Here is a 22,499-nt window from a genome sequence, read left to right as displayed (position 1 = left end):
TTAATCTGTTCAACTAGCAAACATGGGATCATTGACAACTGATTATGCAAGCCGCGTGCTGAGGATTCAGCATTAATCAAGTGAACAGAGTCCTTGCCTTGAGACAAGGAAATGATACTTTTAAAAATATTGTTTTCAGTGTTACCTTAGGAAAGTACCTTATGGTTTAAGAGACTGGGGAGCATCTAACTGTGACTCAGAATCCAGAAAGGTGTCCCAGAAAAAGATCCAAGCTGAAACCAACAGATACATAGGAACTATCAAGAGCTTTGGGTCCAGAGCATTTGCGTGGAGTCTGGAAGGAAGATCATGGGAAGACAAGACATACTAAGGGATACAGATAATAATAAAGACAATATTCAGGGCAGCAACTTTAAGGTAAACAGGAAACAGAAGTGGAGTTATTTCAAATACACCCTGGACTTCTCCAGTGTAGCAGGGAACAATCGAAGTGTCGCAATCATGGCTACATGGGTCATTTCAAAGAATGCTTGTGCTAGCACTCCATCTCTGAAAGCATCACAGCCCCAAGGGGGTGGTTTATATGTGTATTTTAATTTGGTGTGGGATTCAGGCTCAGATGTTTCAACTTATCTGAAGTCAAATGTCAATTGAAAATTACTGTTTACTGAGTAAACTGCCTTTTTAGTTGGGATGTTTTCCCTTGCTGCTTTGCCTTAGAAAGCACCATAATCTTGGGTCTCTATTTAGATATCCTGTAGTGGATATGCTCCTCATTTAGAATGTGAGTGGGTGGGTCCTCCTGATCCCACAGAAGGCAAATGCTTAGAATGTTGTTATCACAAAACCTGTTTCAGAGATGCACACTTCTTGTCCCAAAATACCTTTAATTCATTCATTAACATCCAGGTAAGACATCTCATCAAAATACTAATACGTCTTAATATCTGTTTGTCTTCACTTTATCAGAGCAGGATCCAGTTGAGAGGTAGTCTGTCTTTAGTTTAAAGAGGAGAGCCTAAGATACACAGACTTGGGAGGCAGCACACAGGACTTTCCAGGGTCCAAAATCCTGGAAGTTTCAAATGGGAAGAAATACAGTCAAGCTTGGCTCAGTGCAGAGGACCAATACCTCTAAGGCTGTCTGTTGTCCTGGAGACCAGCTCCAATTTAGATTTCCTGGTTAAAGTGGTTGATAGCAGTGACTTCCATGGCAAGAGCTGCCTGTTTTTCCTGTGATAGGAGATGAAGTTCTCATAATATATTATCCTTACAGTATAATATGAGGTTGCAATGGTCTTATGATCGTCTTCTCCTGAGTGTTTGATGCATCACTGGGCTTTCCTTCAGCTTCTGAGTTTGCTGTGGTGTGGTGTTTTCCTCTTCAGAGGTGTATGATATTTCTGCCTTCAGAAGAACTTTTCCTGTGGAAGATTATGTCACATGCAAACCAAGGTTTTACTAACAACCCATCCTTTGTCTTCTTTGTTTTCCATATTGCCATTCTTTGATGCAGGGTATCATTACTGTGGGACTGGAGTTGCCTCCTAAACTGGAGGTGCTTAAGAACAAATAGTAGCTCATAACTTAAGAATAAATGCAAGTTTTTCAAGAGTTACATTGCTGATTGATGGGAGATTTTAAAAATTGGACCTTGAATTACCAAGCTAATGACAAAAAGAGACAAAAAAAAGACACTACCACCAACCACAATAACAACAAAAACCCCGACAAAATAGCCAATGCAATCTCTATCTACCGTACCCCAAGATAAGACAATAGTTATGCTTTGGCAGTTGTTTAACTTTCAGACTCTCATGTCTTTATCATCATTTTATCTTCAAAAATGTTAAATTTAACGTTAAGCAATAAATGGACATAAGTGAACATCGTAATATTAAGTAAAATAAGACATAGGACAAATATCAAATATTATACATTTTCTCCCATATATATCCTAGAGTTAATGTATGTGTGTATGTATATATGTATATATGTGTATATGTAAGTATATGTGTGTATGTATATGTATGACATACATGACATAAAAGTAGAAATGATACTTTTTAGGAAAGGAAAATTGAGGTGAAGAAAAGAGAGGATTGGGGGTGTGGCTGTGGTCAAAGTACGTGATTCACTTGAATGAACACATCCTTATGAAATGCTGCACTCCATGCAATGAATGAGTCTCAATAAAATGCATCATTTGGAAAGCTTTAAGTCTGTATTCGTGGAATGCTAGGCAATGTGTGTGTGATTCCAGATTCCTTAAGAAAGCAGAATGAGCAAGCCACGAGGAAAACCATAAGCATCACTCTTTTGTGGTTCTGCCTCAGTTCCTGCCTCCAGGTTCCTGCCCTGTTTGAGTTCCTGTCCTAACTTCCTTCAGTAAGGAACAGTGGCCAGTGGCATAAGAAGTGTAAACCAAATCATTTCCTCCTCAAGGTGTTTTGGTCATGGTGTTTCATCACAGCAATAGAAACCCTAACTAAGACAGTCTTTAACCTTAAAATTTGCTTTCTGATTTGAGATGTTTAAAGCTGTGACCTCATAAACTGTCAAACAATGAGGTGGTATAAATTCAGGAAAATATAGTCATATAACATAGAAATAAAGGAGAATTAATTATCATAAAGGATAAAGGAGAATTCATTATCATTGAATTATCTGGTAAGAAGTGAGTTTGGAAAATTTTGGGGGAAGTCTTTATGAGGAGGTATATTGAAGAGACTAGGCATAGCCATGTTGTTTGGATGTCCGGCATCTTCTGAGAAACTGCAGAGATGAAACAGGGTTCATCTTTGGAAGCAGTCAACAGCTCAGCAGGAGACAGTTTCTTCAGGGTGTTTCACTAACAGGGTTGATCATACCTGGACTTCTGTGTATCAGACCCTGTGCCTAGCCCTGTGGAGATTAACTCACTGAAGCCTTCTTAGAAGTCTGTGATAGCTTGTGAGAGTGCTCCATGTGACAAGCTTCATAAACAAAACTCTAAGTTTCAGATGTTTGAACAAGTAAATTTGGTATACTGGTTGGCACATAGTGGAGCTGGAACATAGATTCAGGTTTTCTGCTCCCAAATCTCAAGCACTATAGGGAGTATGTCACTAAATCGAGAAACGAAGCTAGACCAGGGGTTCTTAGTTCAAAATTATTATGTGTAGACACCAAGAGAAAAGAGTTAACCAGCTGGTGTGCAGGGTAATATTATATGGAAAAATCAATAACTGGTCTCCAAATGCTTGAACAGAAGTAAATGCTCAGTCTGGGGATACAGGTTAGTGATAGGACAGTTGCCTATCACGGGCAAGGTCCTGCATTCAAGCCCAGCTTGAACAAAAAAGTTCAAACATACTATCTCTTGTCTCATAGCACTCTTCTCTTTGATTTATGAGCTCATGTCTGGCTAGCTGGGAAACAGTGTGCACAAAGGCCAAATGGTATGAGAGTACGAGATAATGTCCTACGAATAAGGTAAGTTAGAGATAACTTTTAAACCCTGACTGCACTTAATCAGAAAATACACAATATTATCAGTTTACAGCTCTTCAAAAATATCTGTTGAATTGCATTTGATAAAGGTAATGAGGTAAAATATGACAAGAAATGGTTTTCCTCCTGTGGTAAATATTGACAATGCCTAAATATTTATGTTTAATTGTATTGATAAGCTTTCTAATTCTTTAAAAGTCTTTTGGGTGTTCATCTACTTTGTGAAACTTTCAATATCACTTCTGGAAAGGAAAAACACATTCTTTGGGATAAACAAAATTTCCCTGGCCTTCACTCATTTCTCCTAGGCAGTATATAAACAATACTACTGTATTTTTGATAAAATTTCTCTGGAAATGAATAAAACTGATTTTAAGTCAAAAAAGACTATATATATCCTGCCTCCCACCCCAAATAAAAACAAGAAACACTAAAAAAAAAAAGACTATATGGGGTTTAAGATAGCCTTTTGGCATCACAATCATGAAGCACATTGTCAAATAACATTTTATAAAGTAGTTACTATGCCCATGAATACTGTCAATGTGCAAAGGAAGTTATTTCCACTCACACTTCGAATAGAAGTGAGCAGCCTGAAGCTGCTTTGCTCAAATAACCAATCCACATATCATACTTCCCCTCTCCACTCAGGTTTTGAAACCCCTTTACTATGCAATATTTCTTAGAAAAAGTTTCTGCAAAAACAACTGTTTAAAATATGATTTTTTTTCCTACTACCTTTCCTCCTGTGAATTTTGGTGATGGATGATAGGATTCCTTGAAAACATTTTTTTAACAATTTGGGAAACATTTATTATCAAAATAAAAAAGGTACATATTTAGATTACTAAACTCAAAGATGATCTGTGTGTTTTGTGATTTATTCAAATTCTTCTCAATCTATCACCTTGTTTCGTTCACAGTAAGTGGTCAGGTAGGTAAAAACCAATTTAAATCTCATTTACTAGGATTCGGTGAATATGCACAGAATTATTTCAAGAAGTAAGCATCCATGTGACACCATGTAGGTTCTCCTAACTTACATCATTTGAGAGATTCCCTGGACCAGTTGTTCATATTGGAAACAGTAAAATCATTTGATGAATCAAAACAACTGATAACATGAAACAATTGATTTATTTCTTAATTTACTCACAAAAAGAAAATGCCTTCCTATGAAAACTTAATTTTAAGCTTGTACTATATAAGCTAGTCCCCAGTTTGTGTTGGAAGAGTTAGTTACTTTTAATATTCCTAGCCATAGATTTCTTTGATCTCTCTGGTTAGCATCATGAAGGGTCCCAGCATAGTTGGATAGTTGACCTCCTATAGTACAGACTAGAAAAGAGTTAAAGAATTTTCTGGAATGATACCTGGGTATTAAGATTTTAAGTAGCTTGGACTCACTAAGAAAGAACAGATTATATAGTACTTTCTCAAAATTTGCCAAATACATACAGACTAAATATTGTGAATGTAATTCTAACCTAGAAATTGTTCTTATTGTATGTAGTTTTACTATATTGGAGTTAAAACCTTTCCTTTTTTATTTTTGTTTTTTAAAAACAACCTTGTCTTATTTTACATACCAAGTTCCCACTTCCTCCCCTCCTCCCCCCTCTATCTTCCCTCACCCATCTCCCATCTACTCTTCAGAGAAGGTAAGGCTTCCCATGGTAAGTCAACAAAGTCTAGCATATTGCTTTGAGGAAGGACCAAGGCCCTCCCAACTATATCTAGACTGAACAAGCTATCCCTCCAAAGACAATGGGTTCCAAAAAGTCAGAACAAGCAGTAGGGATAAATCCTGGTCCCACAGCCAGTGACCCCACAGTCTGCCCCAGACATACAACTGTCACCCACATTCAGAGGGCCTTGTTTGGTCCTATGCTGGTTCCTTCCCTGTCAGGCTGGAGTTGGTGAGCTCCCATTAGCTCCTGTAAGCTGTTCCAGTGAATATCTCCATCATGGTCTTGGCCTCTCTGCTCATATTCTCACTCCTTCCACTCTTCCACTAGACTTTGAGAGCTCAGCCCAGTTCAGTTCTCCACTGCGGGTCTCTGCCTCTGCTTCCATCAATTGCTGGATGAAGATTCTATGGTGACATTTACGATATTCATGAATCTGACTACAGGGCAAGGCCAGTTCAGACATTCTTTCCACTATTGCTTAGGGTCTTAGCTGGCATCATCCTTGTGAATTCCTGGGAATTTCTCTAGTGTCATATTTCTTGCTAGACCATAATGGCTTCCTCAATCAAGATATTTCTATCCTTGCTCCCTGTCTCTGTCCTTCCCCCGTCTTGACTATCCCATTGCCTCAAGTTCTCCCCCCTCCCCTTCTTCCTTCCTTGCTGTCCCTTCTCTCCTACCCCCATGCTCTCAGTTTTCTCAGGAGATTTTTTTCTATTCCCCCTTCCAAGGAAAACCTTTCTTTCTTATTTAGACAGAAAGGGGGAAAGGTTGAGGGACATTTGTACACTCTGTGAAGATGTATTTCTGTGATTGGTATAACAAAAATCTGAATGACCGAAAGCTAGGCAGGAGGTATAGGTGGAACTTCTGGAGGAGAAACTGACAGGAGGAATCTGGGTGCTCGAGAGAGACACGGAGACACAAAAGAAGCAAGGTGGGTGGCACATGACACACAACAGATTACTTTAAGTAATCTATTTAATTTAAGTAATGGGTTACTTTAAGTTATAAGAGCAAGTTGGAAACAAGCCTGAACTAAGGCCAAGTTTTCATAATTACGAACAAGATTAAGTGGCATAGCAGTTAAGGGTTTCTTTTTGTTGTTGTTGTTGTTGTTTTCAAAATTGACTTACTCATAAAAGCTCACACTTATATGCTCCAGAGTTTAACACTGGCAACGAAAAGCTGTTGGGGCCACAGCTGGCAGTCAGACTGGCTGATGTACAACCATGTGCCATTTCACACTAGCTTAATTTTTGCATAATTCTAGTGATCAGTTTCCAGTGTGGGCTGTGGAGTCTCCCCCGTATGCTCCACTGTAGGTGCCTCACAGAGGCCAGATGTGAAGCTACAGCAGCTGTCTTGATACCTGGAGCATGGGTTTAATTACTCATGTGTGGGGTGGTGGTGGTGGTGGTGTGTGTATGTCTGTGTAACAGATTCATAGTCCTGTGGTCAAGACTATGCAAATAATGTCAATCAATCTAATGGAATTAAACATCCTTGGCCCTACTTTCTTTTTCTTTCTTTTTTCTTTTTCTTCTTCCCCCAGATCCCCATCTCCTTTCTCCAAATACATACCCAATGTTATAAATAAGTCTGAGTCATTTTACAGAAAGACAAAGGCAGTGTCTAACACAGCCCTTATTAAATGCGTTTCCCCACGTCTGTATCTTGGCCCTTATCCTCTCTTGGTGTTACAACACATCAACATGCTTAGTGATGGTAGCTTACAGATTACAGTCCTCTTGGTGAGCCACTTCCTCCATCTTCACCAATGAGGCCTAGATGGGAGACGGACGGTTACTTGGGCAATTAAGTGGTTAGGTCTTGCTGACAAACTTTACTTTTCATGCTGGTGACTCTCCTGAGGCGCTTATGAAAGGGGACAAGTAACTGCTGCTCTTCGTGGTGCACGAGCACAGCAGTTTACTGCCTTTAATAACAGGGCAGAATCATCGGAGGCTGTCAGTAACCGCCTGATGAGAAGCAGCCACGTACTTTAACTTGGACTTCATCTGGAATTGGCTTTTGCTCTTGGTTTCTTGTTCTTTCATATGGTCTCCTCATACATGTGCTCCAGCAACATGTTTGAACAGGAATGACAAGTTAGTTTATCTCCTGAGGTTAGCATCTTTTGCAAGTAAGATGTAGGGTAATTGGTTGGTAGAGAGGTACATACAAAAAAAAGCCTCTACTGGTCTGGCCTCTGTAATTGCTTTGTTCAGTGGTCTTGGCCAAGCTGCTTAAACACTCAGCAGTTGCTTCCTTTTGGTGGAGGAGAAAAAAAGTTAGGGAAACAATTTTTCAGGTGGAAGAAATGTTGTAGAACAGTTTCCAAACATCCTCGAGCACTGAAAGGCAGGGCACTGAACTCAGAAGATGCTGTCAGTTCTAAGGAGTGCAAGACACCAACTGTTTCAGAAGGTTTTGGAAAAAAAATCGAAGTAATAAATGAGTCATTTGGATAGAGCAGAGAGACACAAGAATGCTTTTTAGTTAAGTCAGTGCCACTGAGGAGTTAAGAACAAAATTAGCCAAATTATTCTTCAAACCCTGGTGTGAATAGCAGGCATGTCTGAAACACAGTGCACTTACTGGCGTGGGCACCTTATTCACGTGTTGTATAGCTTCTGGGAAGGTGCCAGTAAAATAAAAATGGCTTGACTGTATGAGCTAAGATATATGAAACTGCGCAGCATGTGGGTCATAAACAGGAGTCTTACACAAACACATTGAAGAATTCATAGCCATACTTTTCAAAACTGGACTTTCAACTGTCTCAGCACCTACAGGTTTCAAACACCAGCGCTGACATTTTTACAAGGTTTCTTTGCACATTTGCATTTTCTTCTGTTCAGTATGGGGAGCCAGAAAGGGAAAAGTTCTCGCTTACCAAGTAAGATTCTGTCAGATTAAGGCAGCCTTCAGTTCCTGTCACCTCGGCTCCACATGGGAGGGGGTTGCTTCTCGGTGTCTCGAGTGGAAATTCGGGAACTCTAGCTATAACCGATTTCTAAGGTAACCCACATCCAAAACACAGACGGCATCATAAATCACAATTAACACCTTGAAAGTGTTTCTGGGCGCCAAATGGGAGCCCTCAGTGCTCCCAGAGTCCAGCTGATGTCACCCTGTTACCAGTTTCCTGGACAGACTGAGCTCCAGCTGTCTCACCAGCTAAAGTTTCTTTCTGGTGACCTTGCACCGCTGTCCTGAAGACCGGTATGTAGGGCACCTCACTGCCATCCAACTGAGAAATGAGGCAGCCACATTCTCCACAGCCACCGCCGAGCACATGTTTTTAGTCTCCAACTAGATGATCTAGCGCTCAGGTCACCTCGAGTTTGTGGCCTTTCTCTGGAGCTCTTCTCACCTAAGAATGCACACCCAAGCATTCATCAAAACTGGCCCCAGCCCAAGCGAACTTGATTTCCTCTGATGATGCTGTGGATTTGCTTTTAGGATTCAGGTCAGAGACAAAGAGACAAAGATGACAGAGATAGGAAATAGGCTTTGTTGCTTTTCTTGAGTTCCTGGTTTTCAGTTTGTTTTAGCTCTGATTTTGACACCTGTCAAGAGAAGGAGAGCTAGTTCGTGGAAAGACTAGTGGAAAAATTAAAAAGTTGGAGAGTGAAGAACATTTGAATACAGAGTGAACTTTGTCCTTGGGCAATTAGGCTGTGACATGCGATCGTGTGTGTGTGTGTGTGTGTGTGTGTGTGTGTGTGTGTTTGTGTAAATGTGTGAACTTAATAGTCCATGAGACAAAGTGGGTTAACAGCTGTGCACATTTATCTTTATCTCTTACACGAAAAACTAGCTAGGTAACACAAATGCAAGTTTCTAGGAAACCAGTTTGGCAGGGCCACATTAACATTTAGGAGCTGATTAACACAATATCCTGCTGAAGTTCAGTATGAAGGAACTTGGAAGATTTTCAAAAATGGTTAAGTAATATAAAGTAAACACTCGGCTGCACTCTTTGGGCCACAACTTCTAAAGTTTGTCACAGGATGACCCAAAGAACTTTGCCCTTCTTTGATAAAAATTTTCCAACTTCATCTTGAATTCCAAAGTTAAAGGACCACTCCTTGTTACCAACATCTCTGGCACTTGCCAAACATAGATTAGCACAGATACTTGGAACTGGAAAGCGAAACAACATTAGGGACTTACTGTAAAGGCCTTAGGAGGTGAAACAGCGCTCACTCTTCAGCAACTTGCAGTCTTTTCCTGGATCCCTTAACGAGGAAGTTGCATCCTGGAACATTACACATACCATCGAGTGTTTCCACAGTCTCTGCAGTCATCCTGGGAGCTACAGGAATTTTCTCAGTAACCAGGTCTTTGGGGAAAAGATAGACAGGAAGAGGGATAATAATAAAGAAAGTCAAGTTCACAAAATCTCTTAGAGAATTTAACTTCTTCCATGGCCAAACCCACAGAAGATGAAGTCATTCTGCACGCTGCCCAGCACAAGCATTTTTCTGTAATTCCCAACGCTGACTCACTGTTCAGTCATAAACATTCTTTGGACTTAAATGTCCCCACCTGTAAAATATGGATAATAGTACCAGTCACGTGGCTGATGATGAGAGAGGGCTGTTTCTAGAGGACTTTGACCTTGCTTTTGCCCCCAAGTGGAATTCTTATATCTTTATAGTCTTAGTAGTAATGTTTGGTAAAGAAACACAAAGGCAATCCATTCTCTGAAATGTTACTTCCCTGGCACTATATGCAGAGCAAATATTTTATTTAATTTAGATGAGAAATGTGAGCAGTTCTTTTTGCACAGTGCCAATACAATTCCTTTAGTGAGTTGCTGCAAAATAGCTTCTGTTCACTGCTTTGCTTCATCTAATTTCTAGTGCATTATTGATATTTAGGTAATCTTCATTTTTAAGGCCATGCCCCAGCATAACTGGATAACATGACTGAAGAATCTTCTCTGGTATAATCCTCCTACCTTAAATCTGAATTAGTCTATAACTGTGTAATTAACTGATTGATTTCATTAATTGTTTGCTGTACCTTTCCTTAGTGGATTACAGTATTTAAGAGATCACAGATTTCTGTTTTCTTTGGTGACACAGGCCAACCGTCTAGGACATCCTCTGGCTGAGAGTACTGGTTACATGATTCACCTGAAACAATGAATAATTTGATTTCAGCTTCTTAAACTTAGTTGATGTTTGAGTTTAAGCTTTCGAGCTTATCTGGTTGAAATCCAACTACCCAGCCACACTTCTACTTTCTTGCCTTCTCTTTCATTCTGCATTCCTTTCCCATTTCCCTTACATTCTAAGGCAATTCTAAGTGGTTCTCAGTTTGGGGTCACATATCAGATATCCTGCATATCAGGTATTTACATTATGATTCATAAAAGTAGCAAAATTACAGCTATGCTGTAGTCATAGCAATGAAATAATTTTATGGTTGGGGTTACCACAGTATGAGAAACTGTATTAAAAAGGTTTACAGCATTAGGAAGGTTGAGAACCACCAGTTCTGGTTTGGCTAGGCCTTTTTTCTCACTGTTTCTCAAGTTTGGTTTTGATACATTCATTCTTCCAGCTATTATTTGTGATTCTCCAGTGAAATGGCACTATAATCTGCTGATCATTTATCTGAAAACAACCACGGAGGTCCAGTGAATACATGCAAAATGGCTACCAAGATTTCATGCGGAACCATATGTATGAATGTTGAATTGATGCTTCTAGGAACTGCATAATCTAAAGGGTCATTCTGGCATCTGTAGGAAGAGCACTTTTGTACACTGATGTGATTATGTAGTCTTTTAGTCTTCCAATTTATTTCATCTGCCTCCTAAAGTAACGTGTTATCCAGAGTCAACTCCCCATTGGATAAGTCATCCACTCATTTTCCAAAAAATAAAAAATGAAAAAAGATAGCTGGCAGTGAAGAAGTCATGGAAAGTGAAGGGAATGGCGGGGGGTGAGAAAGAATTTTGACATCAAGATATGTATTTATGTTTTTTAATCTCTTAAAAATGTACATATCAGCATCTATTTTCCTTTGTGAAATTCAAAGCAGTACAAACTTGACCTAAGTTTTCCAATTTGACTAAAGTGTCTTTATTTCTACTCATTTGTTGCAGGTATTTATTTACTTAAATAAAGATTTTTATAAAGGAATCAGATTGGAGCAAAAATAATGCAATGGAAACAACGGAAATATTGAACTTTTAGGGTTAAAAAGTGATTATACTTTAATGATTATTTGTATACAAATAAATTAATAATTTGTATATTTATTCATTTGTATTTATTATTTATATATTTATTTATTATTTGTATATTTATTAAGAAATTGATTGTTTGTATATTTATTATTTGTCATACAATAAGATTTATTAGATTTTATATCGAAAGTCAAAAATAGTGTATGCTTTCGCCCTAGCCCTTCTTTGGGAGTCTCTCAACAAACATGACCCAGTACCCTCCAAACACAAGGCATTGAGACTAGTACCATACAGCTGACAAGGAAGACGATGGGTGACAGCTTCTGTCTCTGACAATATTCGTGCCTGTTTCTTTCCGAAGGTGTCTTCAAGCCTTAATGTTCACCTGCAAAAGTAAACAAACAAATACAACTGCAGATAAGACAAGTCATGGTTCAAAAGTTACTCTGTCTGCGGCAAAACCAGCATTCAGAAAAGTGGCATCAAACCCATGCTGTTTGAAGCCAACCAAATTCAAATACTCTATATACAGAAAAGATGGCTCATGCCTGCCACCTTCCCCAGTACAGAAAAAGAGAGAGAGAGAAACATAGTTGGAGATTGTTTAATATCCCACAATTTCAATGGTCATTGTGACTGTGTGATGTGGGATTTCCCTCTGATGCTGTGAATACCATTGGTTAATAAAGAAACTGTCTTGGGCCTGTGCAGAGCAGAATAGAGGTAGGTGGAGAAAACTAAACTGAATGCTGAGAGAAAGGAGGCAGAGTTAGAGGGAAGCCATGGAGCCACTGCCAGAGGCAGACATGCTGGAACCTTGCTGGCAGGCCATGAGGCTCGTAAATTATAAAATACTGGAAATGGGCAAATACTTGATGTAAGAGCTAGCTGACATCAATACAGTTAAGTGATTGGCCAAGCAGTGATTTAAATAATATAGTTTCTGTGTGATTATTTTGGGAGTCTAGGTAGCTGGGAAATGAACAAATGGCCCCCTACTACAACTGTGGAGGTCCAAAATCAGCAAGATGGGTCTGAGATCCCAGAGACCCACACAAGAGCTGCAGTGCAAGACCATAGACATCCTGAAAGAAGACTTCATTCCTCATAAAAGGTCTCTCTTTTCTGCCGAGGTTTTCTCAAATGGAAAGTAATCTGCATTGCTGAAAATCTCTTGATTAAAGTGTTACTGTCATCCAAAACATTGCCCTTCCAGGATCAGGCTTATACAAATATCTATTTTGCATGGCTTAGCCAAACTAAGCCAAACTAATGTATATTGATACATAAATTCCTTATCATAGAGTGACATTAGGAAATGTCCTCTGGGGGCTTGAGAGATGACTCAATTGCTAAGAGCACTTGACTACTCTTCTAGAGGTCCTGAGTTCATTTCCCAACAACCACGTGGTGGCTCACAACTGTCTGTAATGGGATCAGATTCCTTTTTCTGGTGTGCATGAAGACAGAACACTCATAAACGTAAAATACATGAATAAAATGAATAAAGGTTTTTGTTTTTGTTTTTTTTTGCTTTTATTGAAGGCATGGGCAAAACAGATTTCCCACAAGTTTCAAGTCAAGATGATACCAGAAGTGCCCTGCTCTGGATTTTGAAGTACTGTGGAGCTGGGCTTCATCCTTGGATTTGCTCAGCCTCTTTCTTCAGAGAGAAAGCCTCATCATAAAAAACACCCACCCCTCACCATATGACACACCCACCCCTTACCATGTAACACACCCACCCCTCACCATACAGCAACTTACCCATTTGACAAGTCTTTTCCTTCAGAGAGAAAGTCCTACCATACGGGGCCCTCACCTCTTTGACTCAAGGCACAGTTTTGTCCAAACTTCTGATATTGATCCAACATAATCTATCAATGTACAACAGCTGTGTTGGGATGCGCGTGACCCATGAGCTGCAGGTTAGACACACCTGCAAGAATGTGTGCATGTTGTGGCACTAAGCAGATAAGTCCTTTTCTTCTTTTCTTCTTGTGACTGAAGTTTGCAGGCCTTTTTTTTTTTTTTTTTTTTTTTTTTTTATTCCCAACTTGATAGAGTCTAGACACTCCAGATTGGGGTGAGAGGTAGAGAAAAATCACACCTTTTTCAAATAAATAAAATATATGCAAAAAACTTTTTCCCACATTCATGTTGCATGTTCCTAGTTGGAACTTGTGTAGGAACCAGAGGAGTAAGGAAGGAAGAAAGAAAGAGAAAGGAGTCGTGGCAGAGCAGCAGCCTGAATGCTGTCACACTGCTTATCAGATGGCCCTTCACACAAACCCTAGGCTTCCCCAGCCCTAGGCTTCCCCACCACCTTTCCTAGGATGGCTGTTCAGAGCCTTGCTGAGGGCCTAAGATCTGTTTTCCCATGTTAATCATTACCTGCCTCCAGTACCTCTCCCTATCGAAGAACCCTCAAGTCCCTGACTCACTTGTGCTACTGTAAGTATAGATGTTTGGTTTAAAAACATGGACTTTGGAGTCATGGAATCTCCTGCTTCAGCACTATGCAACTCCGACCTCAGTTCTCTTATCTGTAAAATTGGCATCATGGTGTTATTGATGTAATAGGCTAGCTGAAAGGAACAGGTGAAGCAAGCAGAAGAGAAACCTTGCTACAGCACCTGTCAATAAACTTGAGCTCCGTGTTCGGCATTTATTCTTTCTGTTTGTCTGATGTGGTTTCTTTCAGCATAATGCCAATTATGTAGGCGCAGAGAATGCAAAGATAAAACAAGTGGTGGACGAAGGCAACACAATTCTCTGAGGATAACTGGAGTGCCGCCTGTTAGTTTTCATGTAAGCTAACCACGGACGAGAGTGTTGATGGTAGTCGGATGAGGTATGGAGGGCGCATTAACAATGAACTGCGAGGCACAACAGTCACACGGTGGTGACACTGCTTATCACTTAATTTAATACGCTAGTCAGACAGGCTTTGTGTGGGGATATGCAAGCAGTTGTCTTTGTTTTCCTGGAAGTAACATTTCTTTCGACAGGGCCTATCTTCACATAGACACATGTTAGTTATCATCTGATAAAGAAGATTTCACAGGTTTACAAGTATTTACCTATTTACCTGTCTCCTTGTCCGCAAATTCATGATTTCTGTTATACATTATAAGGAAATTGCAACAGTTTCAAAGAAGCAAATGATGAAATGCTTCTTTCCCATTTTAAATACAGCAAGCAGAACCAGGGAAAACTCTTAAGAAATAAGGATGAAAAGCCCGATTATTTAGACTTCCTAAAGAAATATTCTTAAGCTTCCATATATGTGCCTTATTTTAAGGGTGTGTACAGCTTCAGTCCTAAGAAATCTATGGTCAAAGTAATGGGAATTTTGGCCAGTATCAGTCAGAGCGTGAAGGTAAAACTATATTTTTGAAGACAACATACACATTGGATACACTCCTGGAAGGATTTGAGCTGGTAATATTCTAGAATCCTCCTCCCTGGGGGCTAGCTCTCATAGTATCTGAATATGATATACAAGCTGACTAAGGAGAAAAGTAACAATAGTTCCCCACTCAACAAACACCAACAATGACCAACTCAGCAAGATATTCCCAAGGGTGCAATAGTGGCACTTACACCTCGGGGATAACCAACTGCTGTCTAATTAAACCTAAGGACCACTCAATAGGAGAGTGGTTGTCATACCTTAGTACTGTAAACCTAGCCAATTATGTATCCCTGAAAAGATCAGAAGACACTAATGGACAATGTAATACTGCTATTTTCCTACTTATATATAGCTTCTAACTGTATTTAAATCTTTATCCTCACACCAACAGTTAAAGTATAGCTTGCATCCTTCATGAAAGAAGCTTCTTTTGTGGCAGACAGAGTTTGTCATAGAGATCCATAGTTGGTCAAAATGCAGAGTAGGTGACTGTGGAGTGCTCAGCCCAAACTGGTATACCTACAACACAACCCCTGTATCTAAGGCTCAGGAAGCATTATCAAAGAGGTGCAAAAGGGTTAAAACATCAGAGGGCCAGAACACCTGCTGTAAGACAGTGCCTTTTAGACATGACAAAGGCACTGCATTCATGAAATCTCAAAAGTATGCTTTTCTAAACAAGATCTGCACAATATCTATACCAGGTAGCAAGCCAATTCAGACAGGGGAAATTTCAGAAACACTCCACTCCCCAGACAATGAGGGTAGGTACTCATCAATTGCTGTCGAGGAAGGAGAGCCAAAACTTTTTCCCAAAAACAAGCTGTCTGATAAATTTTCTCATCACTAATGGTCAGCCTTAAACATATGTACCTATGAACAACAGTAATAGACTTAATAGGTTGTATGTATGTATGTATGTGTTACAATAATAGTAATAAAAGAAGAGACTTACTTTTAGAGAGAGTGGAGGGACATGGGAAGAGTTGAAGAAATGAAAATGATAAAAATACAGTATATTTATGGATAAAATTTTCAAAATTTTCAAGTAAACAGAGAAATGAGTTTTACTATGTTTGAATGCCTAGATAATCTTGAGTAGAGTCTGTCTGTGGGGGACACAGAGAGGCAGAAATGGCGATTTTTATACCGGATTGACAGGTGGTGTCTTTTGGAGCAATTTCGTCTTCTCAAATTTCAGAGTTCTATCTTACTGCATACATGGAAGTGGAGCTAAGTCTTGCCTAGCTGAATTTATTTCTAAGGACTGTGACTTTGTGTCCTGGAATGATGGAACATTCTCATTTCATTTAACATAGGGCTTTGTACTAAAGCAGCTATAAAGGCTCCAGCTTGGCTGCTCTTCTTTAGATCGGACTATAAAACAAGTCTGGTGAAATCAACCTGCTCCCAGAGTGTAAGAAAAGAAGCTCATAAAATAAAAAGTCATCGTAAGTAAAACCAATCCTTTTCAGAAATGAAATGATATTATAACAAGATTACAGTGAGAAAAACAACACAAGTAGGTTATGAGGTTTACAAGTGAACAAATTCTGGTTTTCAAATGTAGAAACACAAATTCCTTCTTGTGGACTTCGTGTGATTCTAATTCTTATGTTACTACTTGTTGCTGTAATATTCACGAGACACACAATTCCCAGTGTGTACAAGACTAACTGAGATGTTGGCAGTTAGCCTTGCTCTGATTTAAGCCATTCTTTGTAGAACATAAAGAGAAAAATGTCATTCATTTGTCTGTGTTATATATGTCTGATGTGGGTGTCTTCATGAGCACTGGGAACAAAGGGGAACAAAAGGGAAGCCCTCTCTCATCTCTATGGTTACCCAGAGACTGATCAGTGTAACCCACCTAGTAAAAGCAGATATGATGAACAGACAGCCTCCCTCTTCGACAGTTTATTATATTTTGGCCTCTGTAAGTCGAAGCTGTAAACCTGGTGGCAACATTGGTGCTTCTGACTTGAATGCATAATTAAATTTATAAACTCATATTCTCCATTTCAAGAATCATAGGCGACCAAGTGTGTGCTGATTTTCTAATAGGAATTGGTTTTTGAGTTAGAAAAGTGCTTGTGATTTGAGCCTTTCATCCACATGAATTCTCAAACACTGGCTCCTCCGGTCTGTAGTGCTCATGTCCTTCCCTTCACTATTTCTACCCAAAAGCTTTGAAGTTACTTATTTCAAATTACATGAAATGTTTAATAACCTTGCAGATTTGTATAAGTGCCTTTTGTTATTAGATATTTTAAAGATTCATGGAGTCAAAAGTTCTGTAATTAATCAGAATTTCCTGCTTCTGTTGCTACAGTGTCAACGAATTGATCCCCAGTAAGAAATTTAATAGGAAAACATTTGATTTAAGAATGGTTTGGGTGCATCAAAGGGATTAAGCTATAATGCTCTTAATCCTTGCAACGCAAGCAAAGAGAAACAATTCCCGAACAATGCACTGCATCGAGTGTGTGGGGAGGTCAGGAAATGGTAAGTGTGCTCCATCAGCGAAATAACAAGCTGTATGGCCCAGCCATTTACAAAGGCACAGCCAGAAACAGGGCCTGGGAAATTAGCAGCTTTAAAACCCTAGAATTTGAGGAAAACTACTACAAATGTTATTTTGAAAAGTCTAGACTCTGTAACTCTTATCCCACCAGAGACAACACAGACAAGACTTGTAGCCAAAACTCACTGTCAAGAATAGCAGTGACAAGAAATCTAGGCTGTGACTTCTGCTCTAGGATTCATGATGAACATGGTTTTTTGTTTTTTGGGTTTTTTTTTTTTTTGCCAACCACTCTTTTCCAACAAAAAGGAGCTCAATGGATTTGCCGACTATTCTCCAAGTCAAACTGCCACCATTTTTCAGGAGTTCTGTTGTGCCTGTTCACAAAGATCACAACTGTCTGTTGCCTACTTATACTCTCTCATAGAAGGGAGGTGATGAGGACGGTCATGTTTTCTAGGAAGGAGTTGTAGAATTGAAACCTAATTTATAAAATTCTCCAGCACAAAGTCTTGATTTGGATTTTCTTTCTTTTAGAAATTAAATAAAAGTTAAATTCAGTTTCTTTTATGTTTGGGTTCTGTTTCTTTGTTTTGTTTTTTTTTTTTTTCGAGATAGGGTTTCTCTGTGTAACAGCCATAGCTTCCCACCATCACTGAGGTTCCAATCAGTTAGAAGGTTCACTGTAAGGTGCAGTCCCCCACCTAAAAGAGTTTTTGTTCACACTTACAGGAGTTTTGGTGACCCCCAAACTGCTGCAACATTTCAAAACTTCATCCCTTCGTGGATGACAACCTCACGGAAACTCATCATGGAGTCCCTCTTTCAGTTAACCCTTTGCTTCATTTGTACTATTTCATTTGCCAAGAGCATTCGCGTCTGAGGGATGGGGCAGAGACAGTAGGTAGAACATCAGGCGATGGTCTCTCTTCCTTCCTTCCTCTATCTACAAGGGAGTATCGAAAGCTCCATTAACATTACTGTAGACATAGCTACCACTGTATTCCTGCTTTTAAGCCAAGGAGGGAGATCATGAGCAAGGAAGTCAGGACCGTGAGGAGTGCGTGTACCCATTGAGACGGTGGGACAGATCTAACGGGAGACCACCAGGTCCAGTTGGCATGGGACTGATGGAACAGGGGACCAAACCGGACTCTCTGAATGAGGCTGACGGTGGAGGAGGACTGAGAAACCAAGGACAACGGTGATGAGCATGAACTCTACAGCATGGACGGGCTCACTGTGAGCCTTGTCAGTTTGGTTGCTCACCTTTCTGGACTTAGGGGGAGCTGGGAGGACCTTGGACGTAACATAGTGAAGGGAACCCTGATGGCTCTTTGGCTTGGAGAGGGGCAGAGTGGGGGTATGGGTGGAAGGGAGGGGAGGGAAGTGGGCGGAGGAGGGGAGGAGATGGAAATTTTTAATAAAAAAATGGGAAAAAATAAAAAATAGATAGGTGGAAATAAAAGAAAGGAAGTCACCATGGAGAGGACTGCTGGCTGAGACCCAGAGAAGAGCCCTTAGGGGCATCTCCAAAACAATGAAAAATATTTGGCATTTAGAACCTTTCAGAGAGTGGTAGAAGTTCCACACCATCTCATTTAGCTCAGCATAGCATAGCCTACATGACAAAGAGCATGGAGGAGCCAGACACTGAACTGTTAAAGCACAGCATGTTGTGACTTCTTAAATCTGCCACCAGAGAATGCTGCAGGGAGTTATGGTCTGGATTTCTTCAGGCTGTGGGGGATCTAGACTCTTAGAGTGACAAGTGTCTTAAATGGGCAAGGGATGGAAAATGATGAAATTATATTTTAATTAAAAAAGTTTGATGAGGGTGGGGCAGATCTATGATCTATCACTGACTGGCAGAATGATGACATTAGTGGGATATTTATCCTTAAAGAGATATCACTTTCCACTGAGCATTCTTTAAAGCTAATGAGTATCATGATGACACTAAGGTTGGAAGGATGCACATCTAAGAACTTCGTTTCAGTTTATCTTGGCTTAGCTTTAGCCCCCTCAATAGTCATTCCTTGCCCACTTCTGTGTCTGTCCTAATATCCTTGTGACTAACTGGTGAAGTCCTTGGCATGTAACATGAGCTTCCACTAACCAAAGACTAAGGATGTCATCAGAGCATCTGAGGCCTATAGCTGAGAGTTCTATACTTTGCTGTAAGAACACACCTGATACTGCAAATGGATTTGTAATGTTCCATGATTTATGACTTTCCTCATTCTGTTACTTTAAATAGTTCATGAAACTATCGCCACATTGTAACATGGAATTTGGGGTGACCCAAATCTGTGTTCTTGGGCCATGAAAAAAACTTTCTTTGGTTCCCTTGAGGTTAGAGTTGCAATTTTGCATTGACCTAAACATTCCTTACCATGCTCTGTAAGAAAACCCAATAAGAACCTATGAGATGGTAAAGGTATGTGCAGCACAAGCCTGGTGATCTGAGTTAGCTGGCTCCAGTTAACTCAGTAACTGTTCTCTGAACACACACACACACACAAACACACACAACACACAAACACACACAACACACAAACATACAACACACACACACAAGCATGCACATGTGTGCACACCCACACAAAGAAAAGAGCCAAATGGATTTAGTGTTCTCACCCAGTTGAACTTCGGTGAGAATGTTCTTTGTTCTGTCACTGGTGCTAGTTTCGGATGAACAGGTATTTGTTTATATCTCCACAGGAAAAGATAACAGCATACAACTCAAAACGATGATTTATTTTCTTTAAGAGATTTTGGACATTGTGCTTATTTCTGGCCTTTCTGATTTCTGAAAAAAATAAATCCATAAGCATTTGAATTTCTTTTCTCATCAATGGTGACATTTTCCCCTGAGCCTTTTGTATTTAGTTTTCAAAAGGCTATGGTATGTCTTGATGTGGATTTCGTTGGCTTTATTTTGCTCACGATTTTGATCAATTTCCAAATCTTCACATTGTGGCTCTTGTCTAATTTGAGAATCTTTCAGCCATAGTTATTCCAAGTGCTTTTTCTGAGGCCCCACTCACACCTGTCCCTTCCACAACTCTAGGGACACCAGTGCTCCTTTGTGTTTTAGAGCCACAGCTCCCGATGTCTTCTGCTGCCCAGTGTTTCTAATTTCTTGCTTGCTCATCTTGGATGTCTCTCATCACTTTCTGTCTTGCTGTTTGCTTGGGTACTTGTTTTCTTTAGGATGAATCTAGTAACTGCATCTTTCATTTCATTAGCTATCTCTTCAGTTGCTGGTATAATGAAAAAAAATGTTCCATTGAGAGCTGGTCCTTTTCAGAATTGTTGCAATACTCTGAATCTTGTATCTTTTCTCTCATTTCTGATACTGTTCCATGAGGAAAATCACATTTTATGTTATCAGGTGGCAGTGCAATTTCATATGTCACAGTCATCAGGTATTGGTACTTAGTATGGTTCCCATCACCACGGGGAGATGTAGCCTTGTGCTCTTCATGAGGTCTCCAGGGACTCTGTAGTGCCAGCCTCACTGACTGTGGACAAGGTGAAATAATTGACTCTCTACCTGCTTTCTCTGACCCCTGCCAATGGCTGGGGGAGCATCTTGGAGAGTTAAAGGAAATGTCAACTTTGCTTCCAAGGAAGTCACTAGAGATCCTTTGTGGGCTTAGAGGCTCATTACTTCCATTGGGAATGAAAGTACCTAGCCAGCCATCTCTGATGCCATCATCGGGGAGGGACTTGGGAGACTGCAACATAGCCTGGAAGAGAGCAAACATTGCGTGAAAGAAATTTCTCTATCTAGGCTATAGTTCCTGGTCTTCTGGCTAGAGATAAAGACTGGTGTTCTTCCCACCCATTAGAATTCCTATGCAGCTCACTCTTTTTTTAGCTTCTATTTTGGGATATACAAATCAAAAAGGAAATTGAGAAGTGCAATGCTGTGTTGCTTTTTGAACCTAATTTTTTCTACCATTCTGACTTCCCACTTCCACTTTCCAGATTTGTTATACATATATTTACATATATAATGTCAATGCTTTCATTGTACTCAGTGAAAGGGTCGGGGGACAGTGGATCTACTCCACATCTCCAGAAGCAGCAGCCTAGTTCTGTCATTGTATTCACCAGGAAAGCTTAAGTAATACCCTGGTATGTTCTATTACAAAAAAAACAACCATAAGGAGTAGAATCTAAGACCACCCTTTATAAATTTACTCGTATATTAAAATTACATCAAGAATATAGTTTTTGTGTTAGCACATAGAAACCATTGTCTGTGCCCTAAACCAGAAGCATTGTTACCCTATGCATGACGTTCAGTGTAGATCCTCATTCCCTGGTCAGAAACAAGTTCTACTCACATATTGGATGTTTTTGTTCTGGAATGAGAGATTCATGCATTCCTCAAGGGTTTCTTAGTTCATGGGAACGGAAAACTATGATAAAACTACTTGCTTAAAACTATTCATGACTCAATGTGTTACTGTGCTGGAGATAACTGTGCTTTAAAAGAGGGGTACCATAGAAAGGGCAACATTCATTCATTCCAAGAATGGGCTTCATGCAGCATATTTTTGAGCACCAGTATCTGATACCTTTTGAGAAGGCAGAAAAATTTACTGGAATTATTAAAAATAGCAAAATGTTGGCAATTACATTAACTCATATGTACAAGTAATGTTGTGAGGCCATGTGTTGATCTACATTTGCCCCCCAAAGACAGAGCTGTCTAAAATCTGTATATTTGTATGGATTCATGAGAACTTTCTGTCTGGGGAGTCTACAAGGTGAACTATAAACACAATATACTCTGTTTGTCGACATATTCTAGCCTAGATTTTAACAGAAGGAGAAGAAGGATTGCATACTAAGCAGACCATAAGGTGCTTAGCAATTCTGGCTTGCAAAAAATCACTTCTATCCATCAAAGCTGAGGACCACAATTAAGAAGGTAACTCTCAATTCAGGGTGACCTCATGATCCTTGCTCTGTATTTTATCAGTGATGTCATCTTTCTAGACTGTAGTTTTCCTACGTGTAAAATAAACATAATGATATCAGCTATGTCATGTGGGATAATTCGTGTAAATCACCCAGCATAGTGTCAGGCATCTGATACATCCTGAGCCCTGGGCATTAAGAGTAGAACGTCTCTGAATTACTATGTCACAGCTCTCCTCCAACAAGCAGAGATGTCATGCTCAA

The 22,499-nt window shown here is 39.8% G+C and overlaps 1 long non-coding RNA gene across 1 annotated transcript in view; it reads left to right on the top strand.

The window, feature by feature from the left end:
- The window catches only part of LOC119809949, a 57,627-nt gene extending 44,280 nt beyond the window's left edge, over positions 1–13,347 (top strand). The window contains exons 2-3 of the long non-coding RNA XR_005284702.1: positions 11,574–11,748; positions 12,901–13,347. This is a non-coding gene — a long non-coding RNA (uncharacterized LOC119809949). The remainder of the gene's footprint in view (positions 1–11,573; positions 11,749–12,900) is intronic.
- The last annotated feature ends 9,152 nt before the right edge of the window (positions 13,348–22,499 follow it).

The sequence above is a fragment of the Arvicola amphibius genome, chromosome 3, assembly GCF_903992535.2.
Source record: "Arvicola amphibius chromosome 3, mArvAmp1.2, whole genome shotgun sequence".
In the NCBI taxonomy this organism is placed as follows: Eukaryota; Metazoa; Chordata; class Mammalia; order Rodentia; family Cricetidae; genus Arvicola; species Arvicola amphibius.
This window is presented reverse-complemented; position numbering and strand designations above follow the sequence as displayed.